This window comes from Amphiura filiformis, chromosome 12 (genome assembly GCF_039555335.1).
Source record: "Amphiura filiformis chromosome 12, Afil_fr2py, whole genome shotgun sequence".
NCBI lineage: Eukaryota > Metazoa > Echinodermata > Ophiuroidea > Amphilepidida > Amphiuridae > Amphiura > Amphiura filiformis.
Genome location: NC_092639.1, coordinates 18934277 through 18945619, shown reverse-complemented (window position 1 = coordinate 18945619; position 11343 = coordinate 18934277).

Below are 11343 nucleotides of genomic sequence, written 5' to 3'. Positions count from 1 at the left end.
CGCAAATATTATATTGTAACTGAGTAGTGTACAAGTATACAAAATCTGTGACTTATTCAGACGCAAGAAAACGTACGATGATTGGTTGCCGCTACAATTGATAACACCTGCTGCGATTCAATATACTTTAAAGCGAGTGACGTCATTGTATATATAAACGAAATTTGTCACATTTCCTCTTTCTCTTACATAATGTTATTTATATATTATTCACTTTCGTTATATTATAAATCAACAAATTATTTCAATCAGGAATTGATCAAATAATCAATTAATCTTTAATTAGTTACAATAATTTAAGAATTGCGGAACCAATTAATGGGTTATATTAACCCTAACTTCCACCGTGCTTTTTGTATATGAAGAAAGAAAGAAAGAAAGAAGGAGGAATAAAGACATAAGATGAACAAAGACAATTCGAACCCTAGACTCCTGTTTGCCAACCACTCGATCGGCGACCGGTAGCCACAGGTCTTTCGCTGGTCCGGCCAACGATAGCGTACCTATGTATGATTTAGGGCGATTGCGTCATCCAATCACCTGGGATGCACGCATTCGCAGTGGCTTCCTGCTGTTGGATTTAGATAAATTAGGGAGGTTTAGGTTAATTAAATGATTAAAAATTACAATAAATAATGGAATAATCATTATAATTCATTAATGGTTTAATAATTATTTTATAAGATTTATAATCAAATTTCTCTACTCTACAGTTAAAACTGAATGAATTTATTCTCATTATAATATTATTATAATATCAATGAATCACAATGCACGTAGTCTAATGCTGGATTCATACTTTCCTGTTTCTTTGGCGCTCAGACGATGATTTTGCTTCACTGCGCAGTCGCACCAGAAACGCTAGCGGTGACCAGCAGCAAGCCGATATATCGATCACTCCACCGCTTTGCCCCAGGGGCAGCATCGCTAGGAGTTGAATTCAAGTCAACTCGGAGCGGTGCCGCTCTGATGTATGAGAAAAATACGATTTTGGAGCGGTGCAGAGCGGCGACATTGGCTTTCAGAGTCATACCGCTGCCGCTCGGCGGTGTGCCGCTTCGCTTGCAGAAAAGCGAATTCTCACGCATGCTCAATGTTTGCTTCTGTCCTCAGAGCGTCAAGCAGATCAATCGATACAAATCGGTGAGGCCAAACGACGTCGCTTTTGCGAATTGAAGAAATCTCAACTTTCGAGCAATATCGCTTGACACGTGAATGCATCGACCAATTATTTCCTATCAACTCGATCTGTTATTTTGCTACTCAAAGCAATAATTATTGACAGGAATGGATGTTCTAAAAATGTATTTTGTGGATTTTATAACATTTTAATTGTCGTCTACAATCGCTATCGCCGTGATAAGTAGAAATGCAAACGCGACGAGTGATGCATCGCAATATTCGGCGATTGCTCTTCGCTTTCCAAAAGCGGTGCATCGCAATCGCTCGGCGATCGAGTATAAATTCAACTTTAGAGAGGCGACAAATAAAGTAGTCTTACCTTGAAATTAATAGTTTTTGAATCATGTAGATAAGCTATGGTGATCAAGGTGTTTGGCTCATATTTAGCTCGTTTTTCTTAATATGGCGTTTTTTACCGTAGATTGAGGCCTTACAAAAACAATCTGATTGCAAATTTGCAATACAATACTAATTTTATGGCAAAGTATTCAAAATAACATTTTTTGACATTTAATAGTCTTCGAAGAAAACTTTATAAATCTAATGATGTTTACTTAAAATGTATGTAGCTGGGATCATTCGTATTGAAAATATACATTTTTCCCAAAAAAACTTAAATTTTTTAGGTGTTTGGGGATATGAGGACTGTTAAATTTCAAAAATATCAATTTTTAATCATTTGCCATAACATTAATTTGTATTATGTCGCGAATTTCAAAAAATCAAAATCATTTGATATCATCAGGACATTCCTCGTATTCAAAATGCAATTTTGCGTGTATGCTGTGCTCTCAGGTCCCACAAAAAATGCGTCGCTATCCGGGCCCTTAATGTTGGTACTAAGCAGTAGAATCAAAGAGAAACACATCGCGATTTTCAAAGCTAACGACTTTAAATATATGATCTCAACACAAAATTAAGACGTACCTCAAATTTTCGGTCACAACTTTGACCTTCATCAGGAGACTGGCAACCCAAGTTCGGGATCAGTGACCTTTTGGACACTTGACCCCAAAACTTGGTCGTACACTCTGGGTAACTTGTATTGGCCCCCGTCGCGGTTGTGTGATGTTGGTTTACTCTGATGTAAATTGACTCTTTCACACCCCTTTCAAAGTATCTAGCGTCCCGGTCTACGATTTTCACCTTGTCCAAAGCAACTTGGTGGCTGGGGGATTCAATGTGGATGTGCTGGGAGACTTCCGACGAGGTTGTACTCGGACGACGGTGTTCTAGGAATCTGGTTTTTAACAATCTTTCTGTTTCACCAATCAGAGTCAACCAACCATCACTCAACCGCGACGGGGCCGATACAAGTTTTGGGGTCAAGTATCCAAAAGGTCACTGATCACGATCCAGTCTCCTGATGAAGGTCAAAGTTGTGACCGAAAATTTGAGGTACGTCTTAATTTTGTGTTGAGATCATAGGTTTAAAATCGTTAATTATGAAGTCTACCAACACAGATGAACTTTCATGCTAGTATTGCGATTTTCTTTTTAACTATTTTTTAAATGTTTATAATCCATCATGATGATCGCGTTTATGCAATATGCCTTTATTTTGCTTATACTATAATAAATATTCCGCACACAAAGAGCCATTAACGTACAGGAATCACAATGACAATTAAAATGTTTGGAATATAAATCAAATTATTTTACTAAAAGCATATACGGTATACAAAAAAAATTAAAACTTTCGCTGGGATCACTGAATAAGTCTTTAATTTGTGCAAGAGGTAACATTTTGAAGTTATTTCGGAAGTGACCCCTAAATTGACCTATGACTCCAAATCTGAGTTTCACTTTTGTACACCATATATAGTACAGAAAATTTGGAACATGTGTTCAAATAACAAAACATTCTGGATTAAATTGTCAAACTTTATCTGTCAAATGGAAAACTGCACCTTACAAACATTTTATATGTGTGGGATGTTGAAAACTACGACAATCTAAACCTATATTGACGTTATTTATTCAAGAATTATAAAATATTATCTAATAATGTTGAATACAAAACGAAAACTGAGAATAAATATAGATAAAGAAAATGAAATTGGAATAGGAAGAATGAGTATACAAACTAAAGGCCTAATACTTAATAGATTTGAGTGATTTAAGGGATGGGGTATGAACGTTTGGAAAATATTTATTGTGGGACATTAAAGCACATCAGACATATCGAATTGCATTCTGAATACGGAGAATGTCCTTCTGATATCAAATAATTAAGATTTTTTGAAATTCGCAATATAATACACATGTTATGGCAAATGATTAAAAATTGATATTTTTGATATTTAACAGTACTCGAAGTAAATTTTATAAATCTGATGATTTATACTTACAGATGGGATGAAAAGCCGACGATCAATTGAAAATTTTGACCTTTCGTATTGAAGATATGGATTTTTTTCCCAAAACACCAAAAAAAAAAATAGGTCTTTTGGGGAAAAATCCATATCTTCAATATGAAAGGTCAAAAATTTTAACACTTTAAGAATATAATCATTAGATTTATAAAATTTACTTCGAGGACTGTTTTATATCAAAAATGTGAAAAATATCAAATTCAATAATTTGTCATAAAATTTGTATTATATCGTGGATTTCAAAAATGAAAATTATTTGATATCAGAAAGACATGTCTGGTGTGCTCTCATGTCCCACAAAAAATACTGTCGAAACGCTCAAAACGCTCATTCCAAATCACTTAACTAAATTAAATAGTAAAACAAATCAAACACTCATTGGATGGTTATATCATCTGATGAACAATGTTTCGTATTGCAAATGATAATGATATAAAAATAGAAACATTAATGTTATTTATCTATTTCTGCTCATCAAACCTTCTGATCTTTTACTCGGTTCCTATCCAAACATATCCTTATATCAATTAAGAACAAAATCGAACCCATGTATAGGGCAACAGAACGTCTAGAACAAGCTCGATGAAACAGCTGATATTTTTGTCAATTTCAAACCTTGAGAAACTTTTTAAGGCAATCAATAAGGTTATGTACGGACATTTTGAATGAGTGTAAAGAATTTATTAATAAAGATTTTCACAAAACCATTTCATTGCATAGTAAGTGTTCGTTGTAACATTATAATGGCGATCTTCAAAGACACGTCATGTTCCGCCTTATTTTGATAGAAATAGAAGTTTATTAAAAGTCTATTAAACATCATAATTGAGATATTATATGTAAACACCTTTAATTTCTTTTCAATGTGCAGTGTTTGGGTTCTTCAAAAGGTTATTGTATATTTGAAAAATATTATTTTTGGCAAAACGTTTTGGAGGTTCTATTCTCGTAAAACAACAATTTAAAAACGTGACTGGGTTTTATTTCTGTAGTTTTTAATTTTATTTTTTTAAATCAATTGACTTCAACTATCCGTTGCAGTAGATTGATTTGATGACAGGTGTTTTGATTGTACGTCAATATGAAATTCGTATAGAATATGTGTGTTCAATAAACACCATATTTTAAACTAAAGATGTATCATTAAACAAGTATAATCTGACGTACGACAATCTATAGCCTTTTTCCCCATTTGCCATGATACACTATTCCAGGGTTACTTTCGCCGCATTCCACCTTTCGAGTTTCGCAAAACACATCATCTGTTCTATTCATTACATTTATACATCGATATAATGCGGACATTTCATTTTTTTTGCATGGTGCCTTCATTGAAGAACTGTCTGTTAACTTTTATTTTTTAACCCTCTGTTTCGATTCTTTCAAACTTTAAAATTGTAATAATAATATTACCGTAAACAAACCACGATGTAGGTTTAAAGCAATTAACGTAACACATAATTGCTTTTACAAATCGACGGACAAGAAACAATAGGCCCTACAGCAGATAATAACTTGAGCCCAAGGTGATACAAGCAGCAGAATTGGCATTTTGAAAAAAGCGCAGTGATTTATAGTGCGCTACGCACAGGCACAACGCCTAGACGTTGCAGCACACTTTACAGGCATATATTCTCCTTATGGATCACTTATTAGGGGAAAATACGTTAGCTAACGTTAGTCATTTGTGGAATCCCATAATTTCAAGATCAAAGTTTAATTATATAGGGATCAAAATTCAAAGTTGCTCAAATTTTGATAAAACCAATTTCAAAATATTCTCCTGATAATAAGATTTCGGAAATATATAGTTTGACCTATCGTCCCGGAGTTATGAGCAAAAAGGTCGAATGTTAACATTTGGGTTCCACATGGGTCAAAAAATAGTTTGCAATACCAGAGAAGTTTTGTTACCTAGGTGACACAGTGAAACTGTTAAATAGGCCACTTAAGGGTACTTGCCCATGAGTTTCATTCAGGGGCGTGTTTGAAAAACGGCACAGCGCATTAGTAAAAAGAATAAAAAATACTAAAATTTTCACCGGGGTTCGAACCACTGCCAATTGCACTATGAATGCTAAAGATGCCTATACTGTGCCACGGTGACTGTGGTTAACATTCGGCGATTTTCAAAGATATACATATCAACACGTTTCTAGTGTATTGAAAATTGATTTTGGTAGGAATGCGGTCATAGAAAGACATACGACTCTACTTGTCTGTTTGTTTTTATTTAATACAAATTAATTTTGATGAATTGAACTGGTACGACTCTTAGCACTCGTGATAAACGACGATTAATTTAGTAATAATAAAATGAAAACGCTGGGTCATTCACGACGTCGTTTGTAATTTATGTCAAAACCTGGGGAGGACCACACACATCCTGCTGTACGTATACGTGCGCAATCGATACTCAATGATCCAGACAATAGCGTTTGAATATACCGCCCTGCTTGAAACATCTTGTCACTTGCGGGAAGATATACTATAGGCCTACCCTAATAGCTTACAATAGATACCCCACCGTAAATAGCTCTGTTCATTACCTCGCTGTGCTAGTTTATACGCGCACGGTACACACTTTTGAACCATATTTTGTTCAAAAATGATAGGAAGGGACTGTTTTCAGCTAAAATGTTGGTTATCAGCAGATGCTTAATGATACCGGGAAGTGTTGCAGAAAGGTAAGCGTACTCTTTATTTATAAAAAATATCACATATCAATGAATTTAAATTTGAAATCCAAAAAGGAAATGTCAGGTCAAAATTCTCACCTTAGAATTATTGTGAAATAAAATCAAAACAAATTTAGGCTCCGCAAACAACGTCCAATTATTCCCATTGGTGTTTGCTACACGTGCATATAATAAATTATGATTTGGGGCTAATTTGAGAAGAGTTAATGCCTCGAGTTTCAAAATACACCGAGTGATGTTTTTGATCAAAAACATCGACAATTCAAGACTCTGTAAAAACAAATCAAGAATTTTCTGGGATAATTGCAACTAAGTATAATAAAAGTTATGATCTAAGCTACCAGATGCATCATTTATTTCCTGACTATGATATTTAGTTGTGGGAAAAGATTACTTTAATGTTTTGGCGGGATTATTTCCCGCCAAAAATTTCAACCAAAAAGAGCATGTAGCCTTAATCAGTCCTATTGGTAGTGACCTATGATGCTGTTTTTTCTAGTAGGAAACCAAATGTTCTGGAAAATGCAAACTAGGTATTCTTTTTTTGATTACTGTTACAAGACAACAAATTTGAGACTATTTTCATCAAAATCGGCCGAGGGAATGTTTATTTAGTTTTGACCCATGTGAAGCCCAAATGTTGTTTTTGCTCACAACTCAGTCGTAGATTAAACTAGATCAAACTATTTTCTGAATCCTTATGACCATCGAAATATTTTGGAACAAAAATTGAGCAACTTTAAAATTTAACCCCTGTATAAACTTTAACTTTCGACTTATAAAAATGGTTAACGTTGGTAAATATATTTTCCTAACTTGATTAATCTGCAGTATTAAAAAGAATAACTATATATTTCCGACTACAATGTTAAAATTTTAAGATCAAAGTTTAATTATACAGGATCAAAATTCAAAGTTGCTCAAATTTTGATAAAACCAATTTCAAAATATTCTCCTGATAATAAGATTTCGGAAATATATAGTTTGACCTATCGTCCCGGAGTTATGAGCAAAAAGGTCGAATGTTAACATTTGGGTTCCACATGGGTCAAAAAATTCTGATCTTGATGAAAATGGTCTCAAAATGTTAAATTTGTTGTAAAAAAATTCAATAAGGAATAGTTTGCAATACCAGAGAAGTTTTGTTACCTAGATGACACAGTGAAACTGGTAAATAGACGACTTAATCAGTTCTATTGGTAGTGACCTATGATGCTGTTTTTCCTAGGAAACTAAATGTTTTCATCAAAATCGGAGGAAATGTTTAGTTTTGACCCATGTGAAGCCCAAATATGGTTTTTGCTCACAACACAGTCGTAGATTAAACTAGGTCAAACTATATATTTTCTGAATCCTTATGACCAGCGAAATATTTTGGAACAAAAATTGAGCAACTTTGAAATTTGACCCTGTATAAACTTTCACTTTAGACTTATGGAATTCCACAAATGGCTAACGTTGGTAAATATATTTTTCCCAACTTAATTAATCTGCAGTATTAAAAAATAAAGCTTCAAAAAGAAAAACTAGTCAAAACTCATACAAACAAAGATGTGCATACATGTATACATTATGGTTAGCAAAATTCAACACTTTTTTAAAATATTATTCATCAATCCCTTACCGGAAACCTTCCTCCTCCTGGGAATTATTGAAGACAACAATTTTTGGAAACCTTACGCTGGGTTAAGTAGTGAGGTCGTGGTTTTTAATGACTGGCAAGATGTCATATAATGGCATTTAAATAGCAATATCAAGTCATTGTGAGATTATCTTATTGCACACACATATCCCTTTTCTTTTTTCAGATTGACTATTTACTACTTACCATGAACAATATTTATTTTCAAAATAGACTTTTAATAGTTTAGTAGTTTAACTTTTTTTTCATTTCAGCTTAATTTGTATATTAATTTTCTCTGAGGACTTGCAGCAAAATTGATTGATATGATTTAATTTTCGTTGTTATGGTGGTGTGGCTAGTAGTCAGGTAATGATGATGGTGATGATGATGACGACGATGACAACGACGACGACGACAACGACGACGACGACGACGACGACGACGACGATGATGATGATGATGATGATGATGATGATGATGATGATGATGATGATGATGCATTATCTTTTGCAAATTACAGCTAACATAATTATCTAAACACTGAATCATTCTTGAAAATATATACATTTGAAGAGCTTGATTCCAAACCATGTTAAATCCACAAACAGATGTTTCTGATTTATATTGTACGATATTGTAATGTGTTGTGATGCTATAGGTATATTTCAGTTGTATGTACCATTACAAAGCAAACAGTGGATGGATGCGCAGTAACAATACTGTAAGGCCTTTGTTTCCCAAATGAAGACAATAGTCTGCATATTGTTAAACAGCATTGTTGTGGTAAATAATGGCTTGTTGATGGTACAACTCATTGTTGCTATTAAATTTCAAACTTGTCAAAGTAATTGTGATTGCATCACACAAGTAAATGAGACACATGTGGTTGTGGACTTAACGTGGTTTGGAAAGAAGCTCTTCATTTACAGAATATCCTAAATAGCCGTCCCTTGCACCTGACAAACAAGTAGATTCTCTCTCATCTATAGACGATTTCCGTAATTGACCACTTCGTCGCCGTTTAGCGGAGCAGAAACACTGAAAGCGAGGTCAAAGATCAAATTACATACTCCCAATTATGCAAAGTTAATTTGCTAAGTAACTATAAGGACTATCTAGCTGAAACGTGGTACATAATGTAGTATAAGTAAAATAGAAGTATATTACGTTTAGCATTTTGCTAATTTTAATCTGCATAATTAATTAGAGTTCATTTTATTTTTTCAAGAAATTAACCCTAATTAATTATGCAGTTTAAAATTAGCAAAATGCTAAACATAATATACTTCTATTGTGCTTGTACTACATTATGTATCTAGTCTCATCTAGATAGTCCTTATATTTACTCAGCAAATTAACTTTGCATAATTGGGAGTATGTAATTTGATCTTTGGCCTCGCTTTCAGTATTTCTGTTCCGCTAAACTGGAGTTAGCAGAGCCAAACGCCGCCAACGGCGACGAAGTGGTCAATTACGGAAATCGTCTATAACAAGGCGTTTAGAGTAGAGGCGCTTCCACCGCTACTTAAGAATCGAGGGCAAAGATTATTTTTGAAACGTTTGCCGCTGCCCTAGTAATGATTCGTTAGTACTGACAAGGGCCGTTAAGTGAATTGCCCCTTCTTCACTGAGAGATTGGGTAACGATGTCATTTATTTCCCAGGAAATACAGTTTTATAATGGCTACGAAATCATGGAGGTCACCATCTAATGTAAACTACCATGTCATTCTGCCCATATTGTTGGTATTTTTTTATCCTTGTGAATTCTGGTCATAATTAAAGCTAGTTTTTTTTATCGATTTAGAGCTAAGGTAATTAGTATTTATTTAGCTTCTATTCCTATAACTATGTCTGTCGGCCTCGTTTACTATTATGTAAATGAATACCTGAATACAAAACCCACCAAGTCCATACTTTGGCCAAATTGAGATAAGCACGGGAAATTGTTGCTTATACTTGTCCTATTTCCCAGGTAAATCTATCTGAAGGAATTAAAATGATAAAAAAAATTTTAGTTTTCTCAAAACTAGTTTTCTCAAAATTACTTTAATGGACTTGGGTGGGTTTTGTATTGATGTATTTACAAATTACAATTTGTTATTATTATTTAGAGTAGACCAGTTTTATTTTTCAGTCTCTGTAAATTGTTATATTCATATCATTTGTGACTGGAAATTAACCGATTCCGTAACGGCGCTTTTCCCTGATTTACCCGTAAGATCAGTCATACTAATCATTCCCTTTCCTTTCTTAACCTTATTTCGGTAATCGGCAACTAATGTCGCCAACGTATACAGATATGGGTTGAGGGAGGAGTTAATAGGTAGAATAAAGACAACAGACCATGTATACATCTCTAATGGTATCACGGCTAAACCCGTTTGCGATAATATCCCCATTATAATGACTGGGAACCAGCATATGAAATCAGTACCCACCACTGCCGCCATTTTGAGCGCTATTTTGATTTCTTCATCAACATTAGCTTCTCGATTGACTTGTTTTCTAGACATTCTTATATATCCAAAATACAAACATAGCAAATTAGGATAGCGAGAAAGCAGACCAAATTTAAACCAAGGAATATGCCGATGGAAAAGTACCAGGCTGGTTTGAATCGCTCGGAACTGGTATTTCGAATGCATTTCCAGTGTTTGAGGAACTGGAACCTCCGCTGAAACTCCCCGACTCAATATGAAAACTTGTAGGGCGAGTTATTAAAGGTAGTCCTATACAAACGTCCGATAGATCGTATAAATCAGAATCAGGTCCCGCATAGATAGTTGGGATAATGGCAAGAGCCAATGCGAAGCCCCAAAGTACGATTGTTAAGACTTTTGACGTTGTTGAACGTATCAGAAATCGGCTAAAGGGAAAAATTAGCGAAATGAATCTATCAACACTGATGAGCGTTATGAAGAAAACAGATGCTTCGCTCGATAAAAGACCTAAAAAGCTCGCCACCTTACAAACAGAGCCTGTTCGCCATTGGTCTGAATACAGGAAATACTGGTTCCGTAATAGAGATCTGCTGAAGCTAAAATAAGCATGTACATTCCCATCAAACAATCAGATATTGCCAAATTGGCAATAAAGAGTGACTGTTTTGACGCTATGTTATTCACTGTTTTTTCCGTAAGTCTCATTATTAGGACAAAAAAGTTTCCTATAACAGCGCTGATCCCGAGAATCCACATGCACACACGAAGCAGGTTGTTTTGCATGAGACTACCACAGTTGAATAATGGTGGAGTTGGTTCAAGTGTCCTGCAATTCATGACGTCATCAAACTGACAACAGAGTCGATGGTCGTCTACGTATCTATGGACAACACACAACGATGCATTTTTCATCAGATAAAATAAATTTAAAAGATTTATTAACTTAACCTAAATTTATTTCAAAATACGTCATAATGTCGCTGAATATTAGCTAAAATGGTTGAGAAGCAGACATTCCGT